Below are 23,359 nucleotides of genomic sequence, written 5' to 3'. Positions count from 1 at the left end.
ACATCAGGTGCAAGGAAGGAGGCCCTGAGGTAACAGCGAAGGAGATACTGAGTGGGGGCTACTGTGGGGAAGCGGCCCAGGGAATTGTACACATCCTATTTCCCAAAAGTCAGCTACCATAGCTGCTACTATTAGGGTCCCTGGGCTGGAGCCCAGAGTAGAGGGTGGGCCCAGGCTCCCCCCTCCCCTCCCCTCTCATTCCCTCCCCTCCTTGATTAATCATGGATACTGGGAAACAGAGATTGTGCGAGGGAGGGTTGCTTCTCCTCACCTCCCTTGCTGGCTTATGATGGCTCAGTAAGCTGTGGGCCTTGCCTCTAGAGAGAGAGAAGGGCTATGTGGACGGTCACAGTGAGCCTCTGAGGCTAGCAAAATCCACCAGGAAACGTGGGACCCAGAGAGACAAGGACAGAGCTTTGTCACAACATGCACTGAGCTATACCCTCACACCCTGATATAATAGAAAGACCAGCACAAAAAACAGAGAAAGGAACAATAAGATACTAAAATAACAACAGTTGGAACTCTCCATTTCTCTCAGTCTTTGGGTGGATGGGTACGAAGAGCTGTAGCTACAGTTGAGGAACCAGGCGATCGGACAGCTGGCCCAGCCCTCCATACTAGTACCTCTCTGACATATAGGGAAATGGGTCAAAATTGGAATTCATGTCATGACTCACTTCCCATAGGGGATCGGTCTGTCTCAGGCTCTGTCTATACTTCAAACACTGGAAGTATTCTTCTGACAACCTAACACTGTCTACGCTGGGGCTGAGGTCACATTAACTACTTCTCTCAGTGGAGTGGACTTTTCACACCCCTGAGAGAGGTGGCTACGTCAACATCGCTTTTCAGCATAGACCAGACTTTAGATGGCTTCTTGACCTAAAAGGTAATGGACTTCAGCCTTTTCCTTGGTGGTTGAGGACTGCAACTTTCCTACCTGCTGAACACATCCTATGACAGATGACTTTCCTTTGCAAATTAGAGAAGTGGGGAAGTCAGTGACCCTTACAGTCTAAGTGTAAGAACTTGTAAAAACTTCTACAAATTGTCTCTTCGAATAATTTTGCTTTCACTAGAAATAGACTTTGAAACTAAGCAAAATAAGTTCTATTTGAAACACAAAAATTTAAAATCTATACTAGGCCAATATTCACTTATACACTCTCACACACATTCTTCCACCCCAACCATTGGAGTGAGGTTTTCTACCAGAACTCCTTACACTACAGGGGGTAAATTAAAGCAAATTAACTTTTCAAGATCAGCTGTCACTTCCTGTATGACTAACAAAACAAAAAAAACAAGACACTTTGTTTTACAAAGTGATTCAGATTATCACACAATTAGTCTCCTACTCTTTAACCAATAAATTCTTTTTCATTGGAAACAATAACATATTCAAAGAGCTCAAATTCTTGTCATATGAGTTCATTTTCTTTTAATCCCCGTTGCCAACAACTGAACCTTGGCTCTAGTTCTGGTTTGTCCCAACATAGGTCCCAACCAATTCTCTGAGTTCATATATCGCTGGTTCTTCTAAAAGGCATTTATCGGTATAACTATATTGCTCAGGGGTGTGAAAAATCCAGAGTTGAGCAATGTAGTTACACAGCCCTAACGCCCTGTGTAGATAGCGCTACGTCAGCAGGACATATAGCTTGAGGGGGCTGGACTAATGAAGTCCGACGGCAGAGATCTTTCCCATTGGCTTAGAGCATCTGTAATAGCATGCTACACCAGTGCAGCTACATTGGGGCAGCTGTGCCAACATCAGCTTTATTGTGAAGCCGGAGCATCAGACACAAAACCAGAGAATCAGGACCCAACATGCAAGTATCTGGAAGTCTGAAACTGGAACCAGACACATTCGTTGCCTCATTGGTTGCCATCATTTCCACAGCCTGAAAGTCCTTGTTTCTGTGAAAATAGAATGAATTATATTGAAATTATAATTCATTAAAGAAATGCTACTTGAAGGGTTAGTTGAAATATAGTTGTCAAGAAGAGAAACATTAAGGAGTGTGAGACAATGGGTTCTCAAACTAATTAACTTAGAGCTCCGACTGAGCTGAGAGATTGGTAAACATTAGTATGCAAGTAAGATATGTATGTATATTTGTCAGTTTCTGCTTCCTTTTGTCTCTTATGTTAAATTGGCTTATCCGTATAAATAAGTTAGCTTGAGCCTTTGCAGGGGGCTCACATATCTGTGTGCATTGGCAAAGTGCTTTGCTAATAAACAGAATGGTCTGACAAATTATGTGAGTCCTGAAGCTGACTTTGACATTACCCGATCAGGCACCAAGTTTGGAATCCACGAGGAGGGAATGTCCTATGAAGCACTCTCTCTCTTTGGATCCAAATGGTGAAGGATGATTGTTCTCAATCTAACCCTGGCATGCTTTGGATCTGTAATCAGTGAGTTGTACAAACAAACAATTTTCCTTGGGTCTTTGGTCACCATAGCTTCTTTTACTGGGATGGAAACCAAGAACGGAGCGTGTACTCATTCAACCCCAGTTCTTTCCAAATCCTTGGCCTTGCTTAGGGTAAATGTACACTTCTCTGAAGTAGAATCCTTTACAAAAGCACTCAAAATCTCAGCAGTGTTAGTGAGGAATGGCTTCCTGAAACATGCCCGGCTTTTCTTTAATTTGGTGGCACAATTCCAGGCAAGGGACTGGATACAGGCCTGTTAGTTATCAGAGCTGGAGTTTCTATTCAAAACTAGCTATTTTTCTGCAGCTATTAGATTTCCAACACTGATTTCATTTCATACACTTTTTTTAGCACCTACAAAGGACAAATTCAATAAAAAACCCACTTCTATTTCCTCAACATCTGCATCATGAAGGAGACCATTCCCCATGCCATAGAATTAGTTAGGTTATTTAAAATTTTTTAGTAACCTAGCATCCCCCATAATGGGGGACTAAACAGCCCCTTGCCAGAAGTGGCTTTACCAATTGATGGAACCTGGGATTTAAACTCCAAATGATCACACGGTGCTTGGGATCCATCTGAATTCCCCTTCCAGGTTTTTGACACTTTCATCTCCAGGCATAGCGACTCTGATATAGGATTAAAGAAGTCAAAGCATCGTCTCCAAGCACAGACAGCTGAGACCGCTTCATCACGTGACACTTTGAGAAGTGGAGGGATAGAATGTGACGAAGATCCCTCCTGTCTGAGCCATGCAGAGTTAACAGGTCTGGAGTGATGGGGAAGGAGGGAATCTCTGAGTCACCCCATCTCCTTCCAGTGTCACAGAGGCTGAAATGACACTTCTTTTCCTGCCCCTGCTCCTCTTCCTTTAAATATAATTGGGAAAGTTCCCAATATAACTGCTCTTCAGCACAACCCAGAGCAACGTGAGAACAACTGGCAATGATATAATCTGAATCATTGGTGATTCCGAATAATAATTTTGCAATAGGAGGAATGGTATAGATGTGATGCTCCCTGGTTCCTGATAGGAAGGGCACACTCAAATTATTCATGAGACAATGGAGTAGATAGGAAGGACAAATGGGTCCACCTCAAAACAGGGTGAACTGCAAAAGGCAAAAATGGGCCACTCATTTGGACACGCTGAGGGATAACGGTGCTGCAAACAGTTCAAACGACTTTAAAAGTTATTATGTGGGAATCAGGAAAAGTATTAAAGAAAAAAAAGTACGGATAGCCCTAGAGGTTTTTATGGTGTTGATCTCCTGTGCAGATTCTTGGATGGCTAACATGGGCTGAGTGCCAAGAGAAGGTTTTCCCACACTCATGGCATTCATAGGGCCTCTCCCCTGTGTGGTTCTCTGATGGGTAACAAGGTTTGAGCTGCGATTGAAGGTTCTCACACTCACGGCATTCATAGGGCCTCTCTCCTGCGCGGATTCTCTGATGCTTTATAAGGGCTGACTGGTCATATACGTTTTTCCCACACTCAGTGCATGCATTTTTTGTCTTTCCCCTGAGGATTTCCTGCTGTGTTGTGCTTTCCTTGAGGTCCTTCTGAGTTCCCCGACAGGAAATTAATTTACCCACTTTATCCCTTGGCCGATTTCCCTGCTCGCTCTCTGGTCTGTGCTGAATCTCACAGGATTTTCCCTGCTCATGACTCCTGGACACGTTCCTTTCCGATCTTTGTGATAATGCTCTGTGTTTATCCACTTGCCCAGCATCTTCCTGCTGAGAATTCTGCTCCTCTTTCTCACATGCCATCGCATCACCTGCTGCGGTAGAGACAGAAACCTCAAACAGGGATGGAAAGGGGAAGGCCAACGAAGAAAAGTGCTGGAGACAGGTCAAATAAAAGCAGGAACTGAACTCCTCCAAACACTTCCCCTAAATAGGAGAGAGGAGGGGATCAATTCAGCCTTCGCATCCCATCAAATTCATGGGGGGAAGGGAGGAAGCTACTGCCTGACGTCTGCTCGGATCTACAGGAAGCCATGAGCTATAGTTACCCTGAGGTTATGACCCCTGCTCGGGACAATAATGAACTGAGTGACCTCCCAAGGGCTTCGTAGGGCAGCCCAGATGTTTCCTTCAGGCCCTTACAGATTCTGAGTTGGTTTCATGTTTCCTCACCTTTGCAGGGAGCTCTCAGGGTCTGTCTTTCCTCTGAACCCTGGAGCTCTGAGACCCATGGCTCTTCCCCTTCTTCCGGCTGGGAAAACACATCAGGTTTGGAAATGGGAAACCCTGCTCAGATGAAAGAAAACAAAGGAGTTCAGGTGATTGCATAAGACTCTGTCATAAAAAAAACAAAACATTCTATTAATTTCACTTCAGTGCTTAGTGTGACCTGGTGTGCCTTGGGGAGTCCTGACTGAAAACGCTAAGGTCAGGGCAGGCTAAAAAAGGGAGAGAAGATGCTCCCAGAACTGATGGCTAACACTGAAGTTAAAATCACCGACCACTCACAAACTATGCTTCTGATCCCCCACACTGGTTATTGAGAAGCTGAAAAAGATCACACAGCCCCCTTTATTGCATTCCAGTTCTCTGACTCCCAATCAGCACCTGTGTTCGGTACAGTGAGAGCTTATTTAAAAATTCTGGTCACAGAAACACAATGTTCTGACCCCAAAGGGTCAGCCATATTACCAGGTCAGCACAGGTTTGAATCATAGAATCTCAGGGTTGGAAGGGACCTCAGGAGGTCATCTAGTCCAACCCCCTGCTCAAAGCAGGACCAATCCCCAATTAAATCATCCCAGCCAGGGCTTTGTCAAGCCTGACCTTAAAAAAAAGGTTTGGATCTTACCCAAAATACCAGGCTGCCAGCCAATCCTTTAGCCTCTAAACTAAAGGAAAGAAGGAAAGGTCAGATACATTCAGAAATCTATATATCGGGTTCTTCACAGTATTGGTGAGTTCCTGGCTTGAAAGTCCGTCTGGAACACATCCACAGCTTGGATGGGTCATTCAGTCCTTTGTTCAAGGCTTCAGTTTGCAGAGAAGTTGCTCCAGAGGTAGGAAGAGGGATTGAAGAGAAAATGAAGATGATGCAGCTGCCCTTTCTATTCCCTTTGCCTTGTGGCTTGTACTTCCTGTGTCCCAAACACAAGCTTCACAGCACATGGCATGGAAAAGCCCTGGAGTTCTCAGTACACAGGCATACCCCTGCATGTCTTGCTGACTCAATAGGTGTATCCCCTTGGTTCTTTTCATGGGCTCATTGTACAGCTGATGACCCTTGACAGGCCAGTGAAGAGGCTCGGCAGTGCTGATGCCAGTCTGTCCGGGGGTGTCACCCAGAAACACTGCACAAGTCTGGAAATACAGATATACCCTACATGTCTACAACTCACAACACAAAGGTGGTATAAAACATAGAAACAAAATGATCATACTTGGAAAATCATAGCATTTTCACTGACACCTTCCAGGCATATCTAGCATGATTCATTGCAATTTCATCATATTGGTATTTTATTATTAATTATTATTATTAAAGTGTCTCACAATTCCCTACAGTGTCACGCCTAGTAAACCAGTGAATTCCCAGGACCAGCTCCCTGGGTCCCTGAAGATGCTGAGCACTCTGCTTATGAGGGATTGAAATACCCACATATCTGCTGGGGACACACACAGACAGGCACAGTCTGTACCCTGTGACGAAGTTCCTGCTCTACCTTGGTGGGTCTTGCGCTTATTGGCGGATTTGCTCGCCTTGGAGCTTCCCGGCAGCCCTCAGCTTGGCCGTTTTTCTGAACCCAGAGTCCAGGCCGACGACTCCTGTGTCTGACCAGGAGTTGGGAGGATTTGGGGGGAACCCGGGCCCACCCTCTGCTCCGGGCTCCAGCCCAGGGCCCTGTGGAATGCACCTGTCTAGAGTGCCTCCTGGAATAGCTCTGCGACAGCGACAACTCCCTGGGCTACTTCCCCATGGCCTCCTCCCAACCCCTTCTTTATCCTCACCATAGGACCTTCCTCCTGGTGTCTGATAATGCTTGTACTCCTCAGTCCTCCAACAGTCCGTGTTCTCACTCTCAGCTCCTCGCGCCCCTTGCTCCCAGCTCCTCACACGCACCTCACTAACTGAGGTGAGCTCCTTTTTAAAACCCAGGTGCCCTGATTACCTGCCTCAATTGATTCAAGTAGCTTCTTGATTGGTTGCAGGTGTTCGAATCAGCCTGTCTTACTGGTCTCCAGAAGGTTCCTGATTGTTCTGTTACTTTACCCAAGGAAAAGGGACCTACTTAGCCATCTGGCCTGACCCTGTCACAACCCCTATGTTCACTCTTCTAGAAAACTATGATCAATTATTTACATAGTATGGCTTGTTTGAGGTATCATTTGAAAATGCATAATCTACAGAATATTATCCTCCTGTTAAAATATGTGTAGCAACACTATGTAAAATTATGAGATTTTACTGTATCCTATTAGTGAAAAAGTTACAATTCTGTGGAACACCCTCAGACCAGTTCCTCAGAGACAGCAAGGCAAGCAGCTGGTCAAATTGCCATTCTCCAGGAGGGGGAAGGTGTGAAGAAGACATTTACATTCCTTCACAGGGACCACTTGAAGCTCATAGCTACAACAGACAGCCGGTCACCATGATTCAGCTGAGAACTGAAGTTGTTTGTCGTACAAAGGACTGAATTATAAAAAGAGGGGAGGAAAATGCTTGAGACTCTCTCTCTCCCCCTTTTCCTCTGCTCATGACAGCTCCTGAAGAAACTGAACTTGGCAGCAGGGGCGAATTAGGGGGACTTCTGGCTTAAAGGACAGCCAGCCTGCCTCAGGATATAGTGAGAGAAACATTTGCTTTGTACCCGTTTTAGCTTGTTAACTTAGATGTTAGTTTGGGTTTTATCTTGCATTTCTTTTGTAAACAATTCTGGCTTTTATACCTCATTACCTGTAGTCAATTAATATGTTTTTTTTGCCGGTAGTTAGCCATCTCATTTTATTGTTTCATCTAACCAGTGTGTTGGGATTAAAGTGTGTTGGAAAATCCTTTTGGGATAACAAGGCTGGCACGTGTCATTTTCCACTGATGAAATGACAGACTTCATATGACCTTGAGTTGTTCAGTAGTGTGCTGGACAGTGAAAGATGCACAAAAGTCCGGGACCAGAGAATTTTCTGGGGTTCTCCTGTGGTGCACTGTAATTCGTGAGTCGCTGACTAACAGCGCTCAATACTGTGTAGCTGGCAGCGAGTTACATGCTGGAGACTGGGTGTTAACTGCCCAGGAGTGGCTGTTCTCACAGTAAAGCAGTGTAAAAGCCACCCCAGCTTGGGCAACTGAGGGGAAACAGCTGTTCAACCAGTCAAGATTGCACTGTGGTTAATGTCACAGACACTCAATTTCAAAGCATCTCCTAAAACACAGAGAAAGTAAATCCATGTCCAGGAAGTTGAAGACTCCAGACAGAGGACAAGTCTCCCTGGAACTGCTTCTTGCAGAGAGAGAGAGGTCCAGACACAACGAGAGAGTCCTGGGGAAGCTGGGAACACTAAGAATGGGCTGGTGGGGTTCAGTGGAGAAAGGGAACAGGAAGGGCAGGGATATCACTGAATGCAGGATCTCAGCAGTCCTAGATGTCAGGATAGCACCTAGTGCAGCCCATTGGAAAACATAATCCCAACTATACATATAAAATGATGGGGTCTACATTAGCTGTTTCCACTCAAGAGAGGGATCTTGGAGTCATTGTTGATAGTTCTCTGAAAACATCCACTCAGGGTGCAGAGGCAGTCAAAAAGCAAACAGGGTGTTGGGAATCATTAAGAAAGGGACAGATAATAAGACAGTACATAACTTGCCTCTATATAAATCCATGGTACGCCCACATCTTGAATATTGTGTGCGGATGTGGTCGGCCCATCTCAAGAAAGATACATTACAATTAGAAAAGGTTCAGAAAAGGGCAAAAAAACCCGGACTAGGAGTATGAAACAGCTTCTGTATGAGGAGAGTTATGTAAGACTGGGACTTTTCAGCTTGGAAAAGAGACAAGAGGGCATATGAGAGAGGTCTATAAAAGCATGTCTGCTGTGGAGAAAGTAAAGAAGGAAGTGTCATTTACTCCTTCTCAGAACACAAGGACTAGGAATCACCCAATCAAATTAATAGGCAGCAGGTTTATAAGAAACAAAAGGAAGTATTTCTTCACACAACGCACAGTCAACCTGGGGAACTCCTTGCCAGAGGACGTTGTGAAGGCCAAGATTATAATAGGGTTACAAAAAACAAAAAACATCATGAGAAATCAATCGAGGACAGGTCCGTGAATGGTTATTAGCCAGGATGGGCAGGGATGGTGTCCCTAACTTCTGTTTGTCATAAGCTGTGAATGGGTGACAGGAGATGAATCACTTCATGATTCCCTGTTCTGTTCATTCCCTCTGGGACACCCGGCGCTGGTCACTGTCGGAAGACAGGACACTGGGCTAGATGGACCTTTGGTCTGTCCCAGTGTGGCCATTCTGAAATACCAGGGAACCTAGTGAGTCCAGTGCAATGGGAGGGAGTAGGAAAATCCCTGGCTGTGGAGAACACTGGGAAATTAGAAACTATCATTCAGAAGCAACAGACTCTAAATAGTCTAGAAAAGCAGAATGTGAAAAATAAGAATCGGGGTCATGTGACTTCAGGAATGAGGGACTCAAAAAACCAAGTCTGCAGAGAAGGTAGATTGTGGTTAGTGCACATGGGGATGGGGGGAGCAACTCTCCAGGTCTCAAGGATTTTCACTAGCAACCGAGGCCATTGTCCCATGCACGGGGCAATCCGGAGCAGTGAGGAGTTGTGTCATCTGTAATCCCTCTGACACTGACCCCACGGCAGCCACACCCCAGCAGGAGGGACATGGAGTCAGGAACTGGGTTTTCCTCTCTCTCATCCTCGTCTTGTCCACAGGAAAGTGATTCTCCCCACAGTGCAGTAATACATCTGTCTGGGCAGATGAGAGAGCTGGAAATCTCTTTCAAAACTCTTTTATCCCACGGACCCTGTCAGTCTCTCTATCTCCTTTTCCCTCTGCCCTCTCCATGCCTGTCTGCTCGGAAACTCTCATTCCTGGGTTGTTTGCTCCCCCATGGCTGGATTTGCTCCTGCAAATGGCAGGAGAAATGGGGTGGGGGGCTGTTTGTGTAGAGTCATTTTATAGTCCTTCACTGCCTGCCTGGGATTTCCCCATTGCCTGCCTACGACCCCCACCTGCCCTCCACCAGGATCTGCCAGCCCATTTGCCTGGGACCCCCTCCTCCGGCCAGCAGGACCCCCTGACGCTTTACAGGAGGACCCCTCACTCTGCGCCAGGGACCGCCCCACCACAGCTCTGTGCACTGGGCATGGCAATGGTCCCAGGAGCCAGCTGGGCAATCCCAGACAGAGCCCCTGGCACAGCACCAGGCAGCGTCTAATCCCCTGCCCCACCTGCCCAAGAGACCCCCACCCCCACTGGTCTGCAGCCAACAGGCCCCCAGCCATACCCACCTCCAGGACCCATAGCCTTAGGGCTGGGCACATCAGAACTACCCCCCGAAACCCCAAACCCTCCAGAACCCACCTACCTGACTAGGGTCCCCCCTGCCCAGCCACCCAGAGGCCTCCCCCTACCACAATGCCCCTTCAGCTCCCGCTGCAATCTCCCCGCACAGACACCTGCCCCCACCAGCAACAATGTTCTCTCACAGTGTCTGGTAAGTGGATAGAAAGTTATCACCACCCCCTGCTGGCCAGTCACACAGGCAGAGGGAGCCCGGGGGGACGCCTCTTTAACAGGAGAAGGGAAGCCATGGAGGGCCAAAATAAGTAAGAAATTTCCATACTCTGTCACTAGCAAATAATGGCCACCGTGGATCCACCCCAGAGTTGGCTACAGCTTTGCACTGCGGGAAGCCCCCCCTCACGGAGACCCTTTGTCATGGGGTTTGGGATATTTCTGAACCACGCTGCACTCAGAGGGACCTCCTCATCCCGTGCCAGCTGGAGAAAAGAAAAGGGTCCAGCCAACTCTCCTGTTACCAACTGGGAACACCCATCCCCCAAACAGGGGGAGGCCCCTGGCTTTGATGGGTATTGAATCTATGGCTAGTCTCATTTATCAGCAAACATTTTTAACAGAGAGAAAGGAGGGAACAAATGATTCTCAAAGGCGAGGGAAAGATGATCATTGTTGCAGGGGGGTTAATTTCCCAACCAGGATGGAGAGGGACTCAGGGCGACAGGTTCCCCCCAAAGAAGGACAAGTTCCTAGGATTTATAGACATGGGGAACAGCCCCAAACCCAAGAGGATTTTTAATTGACATTTGATGATGACATCGTAAAAGGGAAAACTGAGATTTGAGATCAGTGTTCAGAAATGAAAGAGAAAGGTTGGAAATCTGAGGGATTTTGGATCCATTTATGCAAATTATAGAGAGGAAAGTGGAAAATGAGAGGGATTTTATAGCAGTTGTTGATAGGAGGTTGTCACGGAGTCCCTGGGCGATGCTCTGGAAGTGCTCCCTACGAAGCCAGGCAGGACTCTGGGGAAGTCTCCTTTCTGTGAGCAGCCTGTCTTCAGGACACACAGCTCACCCGGCTTCCACCTTCCTGGGTCTGACCTCGGACCATTCAGCATCCTCTGCCCCTCCATGTGCTTCCCACAGTGAGTCCGCTCAGGCAGGGCTCCTGGGGAAGCCAGAGGGTCCTGCACCCCAACTCCGCAATCAGACGTGACTCTCAGCCAGCCAGTAAAAGAGAGGTTTATTAGATGACAGGAACATGGTCTAAAACAGAGCTTGCAGGTGCAGAGAACAGGACCCCTCAGCTGGGGCCATTTTGGGGGCAGTGAGCCAGACAACCACGCCTGCACTTCACTCCAACTCCCTCCAGCCCCTTCTCCTCTTGGCTTGGTTCCTTTCCCGGGCCAGGAGGTCACTGGATTCCTTTGTTCTCCAACTCTTCAGCTCTCACCTTGCAGGGGGGAAGGGCCCAGGCCATCAGTGGCCAGGAAACAGGGTGTCGGCCATTCTCTGTGTCCAGACTCCTGCACACACATGCCCTCTAGGGCTCTGCAATGGTCATACACCCTTATCGCACCACCTAGATACTTAAAAACTTCATAGGGGAAACTGAGGCACCCCCACACTATTCAGAGGAAACATTAAGAACAGTCCCACTTTGTCACATCTCTCCCCCCTTCGAGATCGAACTGAGCGGGGTCACTTTAGCCGGTGACCTGGGGAAGTTCGAAGCCACCAACGTTCCCATAGGTGCCCCAGCATCTCTCCCATTCCTCGGTAGGAGTTACACCAGGCCCTTCCAGTTTCACGCCCTCCCTTAGGTCGGTGGTGATCGATAGCACTCGCAGGCCACATGTGGGAAGGTTTCTGTGGCCCATGCCCTTTGGCCACCCCAAACCCCAGGGGGTCAAACTGGGAATGGGTCTTCTCCCCAACAAGCTGGCCAAACACAGCCACTTGGTTATGGGACTGTTTAACTTTCTTAACAGCTTTCACTTCATCTGAGACCTTCTCAAAGCTATCCACACTGGGTCTTTCAACAGGACAGTCAGTGGATCCATTCACAACAGAAAATTTCTGGCTGTTAGGAACTGAAACTTTCTTGATTAAATCACTTTCACACCCGTCAGTGGCAGTAAACTGCTTGCAAAGACTCCATGAGGATTCCTTTCCCTAGGGCTTTTCTATGCAACAATTCACCCCTCCCAGAAATTCTGCCCTTACCCTCTTCACCGAGGGCTTGCTCTAGAGGAACACTTTCCTGAGCAACAACACACTCTTTCTGGGTCTCCCTTACATCCAGAATCACCTCTGGCCCATCCGGCGGATTCCTACACAATCCCCTTTCAGGCAAACTTACAGACTTCCTAGAGAAAAGGTCAGAAGCATTCTCCTTCCCTTTGCCACACACAAGTTCAGGAATCTTTTCCTTCTTGCTACCGGTTTCCACACCCTCAGGAGGTAACACAATCACATCACCTTCCTGCTCTCCTTGTGCCCTGGCTAGGATCTCACCCTGATTAGACAGAGTTGCTACACCCTTTCCAACAACACACTAGCAACAGGCAAAATACAAGCACCAGAATTGTCTCGTCTCTGGGATTTTACATAGACCCTAACTGGATGCGACCTAGTTACAGGGCCATTCTCCCGAGCAGACAGAAACTTAGGACCCTTCCCTTCCTGGGCTTTAGCTGAATCCAGAACCAGCTCTGAGACAACTGCACGACCCTCAACCATTACAGGCTGAAAGGCCCCTTCTGTCTGCTCCACAGACAAAGAAGAGCCGGACACACTTTCTCCTTTCCCAGACACCCAGCTTGGGACCTCTCTCCCCTTGTCCCAGCACACAAGGCTGGTCACAGACAACTGCTTGGAGATCAGGGTAGCTCCCTCCAAAGGCAAGTCAATACCCCTGACAGACACAGGTACGTTTCCTTCACTGTCCCAATTCTCCACCCAGCTAACAGGTAAGGTCCAGGGACACTCCTCTTCCACTCTCCTCGACTTCCCACCCTGCTGACTAGACACAGCCATCAGCTCACAAGGCTGCCTAGGCTCATCCAGACTTTCCTTACCCAGCACCTTGCCACTCCCCACAGATCCCCTGCCCTGCCTGTGTCTCCCCCCACTCAGCTGGGGTCTCAGCTCCCCCCTTGCTCAGCACTGCCCTTGCTGTCCCAGTGGGGGTAGGCAGCGAGCTCGCTGCTTTCCTCACAGCATCAGAGCCAGCGTGAGCCCCCTCTCCGGTGTGCAAGGGGGGCGGGGAGCATCTCTCTGTCCCACCCAACTCCAGGGGTCTGGTTACAGGCAGGCAGATAGCTTGAGCCTAGCCGCTCCTCCCTGCTGCCAGCCAGGTCATCTGCATTTGCACTGACCATTTCCCTCTCCACCGATTGGTTCCCCGGATTCAAACCCTTGGCAGTTACAGGAGTACGGCCTGGATCCTGTCCCAAAGAGACAGAGTCACCCCATAACAGGGTCTTGCAGCTGGTGTCCTGGAGAACCCTAACGACCAGCCAGCCTCACCCCTCCTGGGTCTGCACAGGGATCTGGGCCATAGGGAAGGCGAGGGGCTTCGTCCCTGGGACCCTCACCCAGCTCACACAGCCCCTCAGCCTCTGAGGCTGCACCACCCAGGGTCTGACACCAGTTCTCTCGGTCCCAGGATCTCGCCACCCCAGGAATGTCTCCCCATTCACCATCACCTTCTGCTCCCACTGGGATCTGAGGGGCCTGGCCCAAGGAAACTCCACACAGACATATAGGTTGGGACCAGGAGTGGGAGCCTGTCCACCTCCCCACCCATCTGGCTGACGGAGTCTATGGCCTTGGGACCCAGCAAGGGAGCTAGACACTGGGGCTTTTCCGCAGGGTCCCCCGGTTCAAATCTCCAGCCTGCTCAAAGGCAGTGAGGTGGGCATCCACATCCCCCCTCCTTAACCAGGAGCAGCAATTTAGTCTCGAGGTTCCCTGCGGAACTGGCCCCCCGGGGTCTATCCCCACTCACCCCTGGGGGGTCCCCTAGGCCTCTCCACTCCCCCACCGCCAGTTCATGCTGCTGCTGCTGCTTCTGCAGCTCTTTCTCGGGCTCTCGCTGTCTCTCACGGTCCTCTTGCTCTCTCGGACTCAGCTCCAATCCTGTCCGACTCCGATCCCCGGATGGGGAACCCGATCGTGAAGATCCTCGTCTGGTCGGGGACAGGAGTCTTGGGGATGCCTGGCCACCACTCCAGCTGCTCCCAGATCCTGCTATAGCCCCATTTCAGGTCAGGAATCTGTCCCTTAGAGCGGTCATCCTCCTCCAGCTGCACGATTAACTGGGCTTTGGTGAACTTTGCAACGCTCAACCCTCTCTTTCTGCACAGGGTTACAATGTCCTTCTTCAGGAGACGGTGAGAGGCCCTCATTCCGCCCTTCCCAAGTTGTGGACTCACAGGCCTGTGTGCTCTCAGCTCCCCACGGTTTCCAGGGAGAACCCCTAGTGTGCCAGCCCTTCTCGAGATCACCCCCTTTTTGTCAGGGTCGAGCGGCAGACTCCTCCGTCCCTGGGACTGCTCGCTGCAATCCCCAGGGGAACCCTGTTACTGCAAAAGTCCTTCTCTCTGGTCACACAGTTCCAGGAGTTAACCGCCCCCTGAAACTGTCTCTCTCTGAATCTTCAGCACGTCTGGTCCCTGTCAATCCCCCTTCATTTTACTGCTCCCCAGTCACTTACTGCAGGAAGCGCTGTCCACGGGGTGCAGTACATCCCACCGCTGCCACCAGTTGTCACGGAGTCCCTGGGCGATGCTCTGGAACTGCTCCCCATGAAGCCAGGCAGGACTCTGGGGCAGTTGCCTTTCTGTGAGCAGCCTGTCTTCAGGACACACAGCTCACCCGGCTTCCACCTTCCTGGGTCTGACCTCGGACCATTCAGCATCCTCTGCCCCTCCATGCCCTTCCCACAGCGAGTCCGCTCAGGCAGGGCTCCTGGGGAAGCCAGAGGGTCCTGCCCCCCAACTCCGCAGTCAGACGGGACTCTCAGCCAGCCAGTAAAACAGAGGTTTATTAGATGACAGGAACATGGTCTAAAACAGAGCTTGCAGGTGCAGACAACAAGACCCCTCAGCTGGGGTCATTTTGGGGGGGGCAGTGAGCCAGACAAACACGTCTGCCCTTCACTCCATGTCCCAGCCAGCCCCCAACTGAAACTCCCTCCAGCCCCTCCTCCTCTGGGCTTGGTTCCTTTCCTGGGCCAGGAGGTCACCGGATCCCTTTGTTCTCCAACCCTTTAGCTCTCACCTTGCAGGGGGGAAGGGCCCAGGCCATCAGTGGCCAGGAAACAGGGTGTCGGCCATTCTCTGTGTCCAGACTCCTGCACACACCTGCCCTCTAGGGCTCTGCAAGGATCATACACCCTTATCCCACCACCTAGATACTTAAGAACTGCCTAGGGGAAACTGAGGCACCCCACACTATTCAGAGGAAACATTAAGAACATTAAGAACAGTCCCACTTTGTCACAGAGGTAAAAGCTGAGTGTATTTCCCACCACTATTTGGTCAATGAATAGAAATGGGCAACATTGGCAAACGTTTTAGATCCATATTCAGGAATCTGAGAAAAGGTGTAAATCTGAGATTTTCGTCGTAATTTATAATTACGGAGACAGGGAAAGCTCTCAGGGGCATATTCAATTAGAAGTAGACAACTAGAGTAAAAGTGGGGCAAACTTTTTTATCAATCTTTGAGACGTACAGAGAAAACGTGTCACAAACTACGCAACTGAGAACATGGGATAAACGCCAAGAGCGGGGGGGGATTTTATGTGGCTATTAAAGAACTAGCTGGAAAAGAGGGGACCGTTTGTTTATGTTTTGGACAGGCTGGATTTTATATGACAGAGAGTGATCGTCGTCGTCCCCCCGGCCCTGGTCACCTGGGCAGCAGGGAGCCCTCTGAGGGGCTGACTGGAGGGGGTGGGGGGGAGCTGGAGGGCTCCCTGGGGGAGGGGAGGGGGCGGCAGTGGGGGATGGGCAGGTGGGGGGCAGGTGGGGGCTGGGGGCAACGGTGCGGAGTTGGGGGCATCAAGTGGGACTGGGAAGCCGGGATCGGGGGCAGCCCCATGGGAGACACGTCCCCTCCCTTCCCCGCCCCGGCAGAGACCCGGCGTCTCCTCCCACCCCCACGCCGGGGCAGCCAGGTTGGGGGATGGCTCCGGGCTCCAACTTCCCACGGACACCGGGACAAATCGCTGCGGAAAAACGGGGGGGGGGAGGGAAATCCCGCCCCCCCCCGCACGGGAGGGGAGTTTCAATGGACATGTGAGGAGGAGGGAGAGACGGGGGGGGGCATCGGGGAGACCAGAGAGCAGATCAATGGGGGGGTGGGGGGGAGTTTACAACCAGGTGGGAGCTACGGAGAGGGAAAGGGGGAAAACTGGGGGGCATTTGTGCCCGTGGGGGGGGAAGGGGATCCAATTAACTCCCCCGCCGCCCCCCACTTCCCCCCGGGAATTTCCTGGCTGCACAGAGACAATTCAACCCTCACCCCCCCGCAACTCCGGCTTCTCCCCCCAACACCCCCCAAGGGACCCCGCCCGCCGGGCCCCAGTCTCTGCCCCCCCCAATCCCAGCCGTGCCGGGGGCAGAGAGTCACTTTCCTGCCCCCCCACCAGCGCTCCCCCCCCCGCGGGGTCTCCCACTCACCGGGTCGGGGGCGGGCAGAGCTGGGGCTGGTCCCAGCTGGAGAAAGCCCCCCCCCCGGCCGGGCACGGGGGGGTTAATGACGGGCCCCCCCCCCCAGCACAGACCCCGGAGCGGAGCCGCAGCTGCTCCTCCGAGAGACCCGACACGAGGCAGCGCCTGGGGGCGGGGCTTAGAGCAGACCGGGGGCGGGGCAGCGCCAGGGGGCGGGGCATGGAGCAGACAGGGGCGGGGCAGCGTCTGGGGGCGGAGCCCGGAGCAGACCAGGCGCTGCCTCGTGTCGGATCTGTAGGAGGAGCAGCTGCGGCTCCCCTCCGGGGTCTGTGCGGGGTGGGGCCCGTCATTAACCCCCCCGTGCTCCGGTGAGTGGGAGACCCCGGTGGGGAAGCGCTGGGCGCGGGGGGCAGGAAAGTGACTCTCTGCCCCCTACCTGCCCATCCCCCACTGCCGCCCCCTCCCCGCCCCCAGGGAGCCCTCCAGCTCCCCCCCCGCCCCCTCCAGTCAGCCCCTCAGAGGGCTCCCTGCTGCCCAGGTGAACGGGGGCCGTGGGGGGGGGACCATCACTTTCTGCTTATGTTTTGGACAGACTGGATTTTATATCACAAACGGTCCCCCCTTTTCCAGCTAGTTCTTTAATAGCCACATAAAAGCCCCCCCGGTCTTGGCGTTTATCCCATGTTCTCAGTTGCGTAGTTTGTGACACGTTTTCTCTGTACGTCTCAAAGATTCCTCAAAAATACCCTCAACGTTTGCCCCACTTTTACTCTCGTTGTCTACTTCTAATTGAATACGCCCCTGAGAGCTTTCCCTGTCTCTGTAATTATAAATTACGACGAAAATCTCAGATTTACACCTTTTCTCAGATTCCTGAATATGGATCTCAAACGTTTGCCAATGTTGCCCATTTCCGCTCTATTCATTGACCAAATAGTGGTGGGAAATACACTCAGCTTTTACCTCCTATCAACAACTGCGATAAAATCCCTCTCATTTTCCACTTTCCTCTCTATAATTTGCATAAATGGATCCAAAATCCCTCAGATTTCCACCCTTTCTCTTTCATTTCTGAACATTGATCTCAAATCTCAGTTTTCCCTCTTACGATGTCATCATCAAATGTCAATTAAAAATCCTCTTGGGTTTGGGGCTGTTCCCCATGTCTCTAAATCCTAGCAACTTGTCCTTCTTTGGGGGGAACCTGTTGCCCTGAGTCCTTCTCCATCCTGGTTGGGAAATTAATCCCCCTGCAACAATGATCATCTTTCCCTCTCCTTTGAGAATCATTTGTTCCCTCCTTTCTCTCTGTTAAAAATGTTTACTGATAAAAGAGACTAGCCATATATTCAATACCCATCAAAGCCAGGGGCCTCCCCCTGTTTGGGGGATGGGTGGTTCCCAGTCGGTAACAGGAGAGTTGGCTGGACCCTTTTCTTTTCTCCAGCTGGCACGGGATGAGGAGGTCCCTCTGAGTGCAGCGTGGGTCCAGAAGTATCCCAAACCCCATGACAAAGGGTCTCCGTGAGGGGGGGGCTTCCCGCAGTGCAAAGCTGTAGCCAACTCTGGGGTGGATCCACGGTGGCCATTATTTGCTAGTGACAGAGTATGGAAATGTCTTACTTATTTTAGCCCTCCATGGCTTCCCTTCTCCTGTTAAAGAGGCGTCCCCCCGGGCTCCCTCTGCCTGTGTGACTGGCCAGCAGGGGGTGGTGATAACTTTCTATCCACTTACCAGACACTGTGAGAGAACATTGTTGCTGGGGGGGGCCGGTGTCTGTGTGGGGAGATTGCAGCGGGAGCTGAAGGGGCATTGTGGTAGGGGGAGGCCTCTGGGTGGCTGGGCAGGGGGAGCCCTAGTCAGGTAGGTGGGTTCTGGAGGGTTTGGGGTTTCGGGGTGTAGTTCTGATGTGCCCAGCCCTAAGGCTATGGGTCCTGGAGGTGGGTATGGCTGGGGGCCTGTTGGCTGCAGACCAGTGGGGGTGGGGGTCTCTTGGGCAGGTGGGGCAGGGGATTAGATGCTGCCTGGTGCTGTGCCAGGGGCTCTGTCTGGGATTGCCCAGCTGGCTCCTGGGACCATTGCCATGCCCAGTGCACAGAGCTGTGGTGGGGCGGTCCCTGGTGCAGAGTGAGGGGTCCTCCTGTAAAGCGTCAGGGGGTCCTGCTGGGAGGAGGAGGGGGTCCCAGGCAAATGGGCTGGCAGATCCTGGTGGAGGGCAGGTGGGGGTCCTAGGCAGGCAATGGGGAAATCCCAGGCAGGCAGTGAAGGACTATAAAATGACTCTACAGTAACAGCCCCCCAACCCATTTCTCCTGCCATCTGCAGGAGCAAATCCAGCCATGGGGGAGCAAACAACCCAGGAATGAGAGTTTCCTTGCAGACAGGCATGGAGAGGGCACAGGGAAAAGGAGATAGAGAGACTGACAGGGTCCGTGGGATAAAAGAGTTTTGAAAGAGATTTCCAGCTCTCTCATCTGCCCAGACAGATGTATTACTGCACTGTGGGGAGAATCACTTTCCTGTGGACGAGACGAGGATGAGAGAGAGGAAAACCCAGTTCCTGACTCCATGTCCCTCCTGCTGGGGTGTGGCTGCCGTGGGGTCAGTGTCAGAGGGAATCCTCGAAAGGGACTCCTTTGGTTCTGCTTTTTTCTGGGATTGCGTTCAGAGACTTTATTTTGGGATGCGGGAGGGAGAAAGGAGGTTAAAAGTGTGTCTGTGGGCCTAGCCTGGCAGGAGGGGCCAGGTCTCTGCTGTAATCCAGAGATTGAGCATTTTCTCAGCACGGAGGAATCTCGGATCTCGCTCTGCAGGGAAAGAGCCCGGGGGAAGCGTGATGTGAATTGAACTAATGTCCGTTCCTAAACTTCTACAACAGCCCTTCTTGCCCGGCCAGGTTGCAGAACGACGCTCATGTTTCTTTCCGGTTCATCCCGTCCTCCCATGGGACAAGGGAGCGACATGGCTGCAGAGGAGCCAGCTCAGGTAGGGATTATTGTGGGGGGTTCTGATCTGTTCCTGCAGGAGGGAGAGGGACAGGAAATACATGGGAGAGGGGAAGGTTTGCACTGTCTGGGTTGGAGGTTGGAGTGCGGCAGGAAATGCACAGGGTGGAGAAAGGGAGGAGGCCAGGGGGTGGCAGACCTGCTGGGAGTTTTTTAATAAGTGGCCTAGATTCTAGGAAGAGACCCATGAGGTTCGGAGGTGGAAATGCTCCAATCTGGTGAACAGAAAATAACCTACCTAGATGGGGCTGGGAAAAAGGACCAGACTCGTAGTGCTGGAGCCTGACCCAACTAACCAGCGGGTGCCTTGAAATACGAAGGGGGAAGCCACCAGTCAGGCTTAGGGGAGATTCCCCTGCTTCATATCCAGCTCTAGGAGTGGCTAAGTCATTATGCAAGGTAACCTATTTCCCCTTGTTTTTTCCTGCCCCCCTCCACGCCCCCGACGTTCTTGTTAAATCCTGGATTTGTGCTGGAAATGGGCCACCTTGATTATCATACACATTGTAAGGAGAGTGATCACTTTAGATAAGCTATTACCAGCAGGAGAGTGGGGTGGGAGGAGGTATTTTTTTCATGATTTGTGTGTATATAAAAAGCTCTTCTACACTTTCCACAGTTTGCATCGGATGAAGTGAGCTGTAGCTCACGAAAGCTTATGCTCAAATAAATTGGATAGTCTCTAAGGTGCCACAAGTCCTCCTTTTCTTTTCACAAGGAGGAGGGTGTTGGGCTTCCTACAAGAGATCTCTCCCTAGACCCTGCTCGGGGCAGCATCTCCGGTATCAGTCTGTGGCTAGTAGGTGTGTGATGGATCTCCTGGGAGAGAGGAGGGGTGTCTCTTCGCCCCCTCACCCTGGTGTTTCCTGGGTGCTCTGAGTGGGGTGGGGGTGGGACTCTGTTGGCTGCGGTCCACCCAGAGTTTCCGTTTGATTGTCTCCTCTCCCCCACGAATAGTGGGGCTGTGAGTGTGGGGCTCTGGCTCTTTCAGGGGCCGGTGACCTTCGAGGAGGTAGCTGTGTATTTCACCAGGGAAGAGTGGGCTCTGCTGGACCCCGCTCAGAGAGCCCTCTACAGAGACGTCATGCAGGAGACCTATGAGACTGTGACCTCGCTGGGTAAGGATTCCTGTCCCCTCGGTTCTTGGAAGGGGAACGGAAGTGATGAGGTTCACGCCACCCCCACAATGCCACCTCTGCTCTGTCCTGTTCCAGCATCACCCCAGCATGCCAGTGACACACACACGACCAGAGACCCTCCCCTGCTGCTGAACGCTGTGGGAAGAGAGCACAGGAGCAGAATCGCACAGTGTCAAATATCTCCTGTTTGCACAAGTAAAACGGGGGGTTAGGTCCAGCATAACGAGCAGAAGCTTCCTACCCCTGGCCTTCTCTCAAACCCTGAGCCTTCTCCACCCAGACCAGAATGTGCTTGGGGTGTAAGAAGCAGGCTGCTGGGGTCAGAGCGGCTGGTCCAGGGTTACTGATCACACAGACCTTGAATGCTGGCTGGGGGAATCCAGACAAGGGAGCTCCAGCAGCAGAACATTGAAACTCAGCCAGGATTACAGATGACACAACTCCTCACTGCTCCGGATTGCCCCGTGCATGGGACAATGGCCTCAGTTGCTGGTGAAAATCCTTGAGACCTGGAGAGTTGCTCCCCTCATCCCCATGTGCAATAGCCACAATCTACCTTCTCTGCAGACTTGGTTTTTTGAGTCCCTCATTCCTGAAGTCACATGACCCCGATTCTTATTTTTCACATTCTGCTTTTCTAGACTATTTAGAGTCTGTTACTTCTGAATGATAGTTTCTAATTTCCCAGTGTTCTCCACAGCCAGGGATTTTCCTACTCCCTCCCATTGCACTGGACTCACTAGGTTCCCTGGTATTTAACAATGGCCACACTGGGACAGACCAAAGGTCCATCTAGCCCAGTGTCCTGACTTCCGACAGTGACCAGCGCCGGGTGTCCCAGAGGGAATGAACAGAACAGGGAATCATGAAGTGATTCATCTCCTGTCACCCATTCACAGCTTATGACAAACAGAAGTTAGGGACACCATCCCTGCCCATGCTGGCTAATAACCATTCACGGACCTGTCCTCAATAGATTTCTCATGGTGTTTTTTGTTTTTTTTTTTGTATCCCTATTATAATCTTGGCCTTCACAACGTCCTCTGGCAAGGAGTTCCCCAGGTTGACTGTGCGTTGTGTGAAGAAATACTTCCTTTTGTTTCTTATAAACCTGCTGCCTATTAATTTGATTGGGTGATTCCTAGTCCTTGTGTTATGAGAAGGAGTAAATGACACGTCCTTATTTACTTTCTCCACGGCAGTTTTGATTTTATAGACCTCTCTCATATCCCCCCTTTGTCTCTTTTCCAAGCTGAATAGTCCCGGTCTTTTTAATCTTTCCCCGTAGAGAAGAGTTTCATACCTGTAATCATTTGGGTTGCCCTTTTCTGAACCTTTTCCAATATATCTTTTTTTGAGATGGGGCAACCACATCTGCAGGCAGTATTCGAGATGTGGGTGTACCATGGGTTTATACAGAGGCGATAGGATATTTTCTGTCTTCTTATCTATCCATTTCAGAATGATTCCCAACATTCTCTTTGCTTTTTGACTGCCGTGGCACACTGAGTTGATGTTTTCAGAGAACTGTGCCCAGTGACTCCAAGATCCCTCTGTTGAGTGGAAACAGCTCATTTAGAGCCCATCATTTTGTATGTGTAGTTGGGATTATGAAGAAGAGCATCCAAATGCGTGTTTACCTTCATTCCCTCAGCGGTCCTCATGGGAAACCCTGATCGGTTCCAAAGTGTATTAAAACCTTTCTTAAAGGGTTACCTCTTGGTGGTTATCAGGTCCTGTGAGTTTGTAGCCCAGAAAGACCCCCCTCAGTCAGCTCAAACTCAGCTGTTTATCCCCCAAAAGTCTGTCGTCTTCAGTCTCCTGAATGAGGGGAAATCCGTCACTTCCCCTTTCTGCGTTGGGTAAAGCTTCAAAAGGTGGAGCTCTGCATAACCAGCCTTGAGATCTGGCATTCATCACCCTGTCGTGATACCAGCTTGCACAGGAAACCCATCCCGCAGCCCTTCCTGGTATCATGTGGCGCATCTCGGCATCATAGTCTGTGAAGAATTCATGCTTTCAAGGGCTGTCTTAGATATACAGATAACAGTCATAATTAGGGCAAGAGTTTGCAGGCAATGAAAAGAGAGTAATTGACAAACGTGAGCAATATCTAATCCTTTAAAGCCTGAAAGTGCCTTGGGGGGAGGGGACAGGAGCCGGCTGTGTGGGGGCGGTGGGGCTCAGATACTGGGCATTGAGAGCCTAGAACCAGCTGTGCGTTGGAGAGACGGGGCATGAACCAGCTGTGTACAGGGGAAATGAGCAGGGGAGAGGTGCTGTGGACACGGCCGCGAGCAGCTGTGAGTGCCGTCCTCTCTGCAGCATGATGAGAGAGCCTGGCGTCCCACTGCCGATCCCAGACTTGTATGAGGAGGGAAGAAATTGGCATCAAGTCTCAACCGCAGCCAGCCTGTGCCCTGGGGAGGAGACGGGTGTCTCCAGGGAGAAATCTGGGGGATTGTGACCCTGCATGCCCCACCCACCCTCTGATCAGCAATTCGGGATATTAACGGTGTTTCCACAAACAAAGAGTAATTTTGGGAAAAAATGCAGTCCTA

This window comes from Lepidochelys kempii, unplaced genomic scaffold (assembly GCF_965140285.1).
Source record: "Lepidochelys kempii isolate rLepKem1 unplaced genomic scaffold, rLepKem1.hap1 scaffold_29, whole genome shotgun sequence".
In the NCBI taxonomy this organism is placed as follows: domain Eukaryota; kingdom Metazoa; phylum Chordata; order Testudines; family Cheloniidae; genus Lepidochelys; species Lepidochelys kempii.
The sequence above is the reverse complement of the archived record's forward strand: the minus strand, read 5'-3'. Positions refer to the sequence as shown.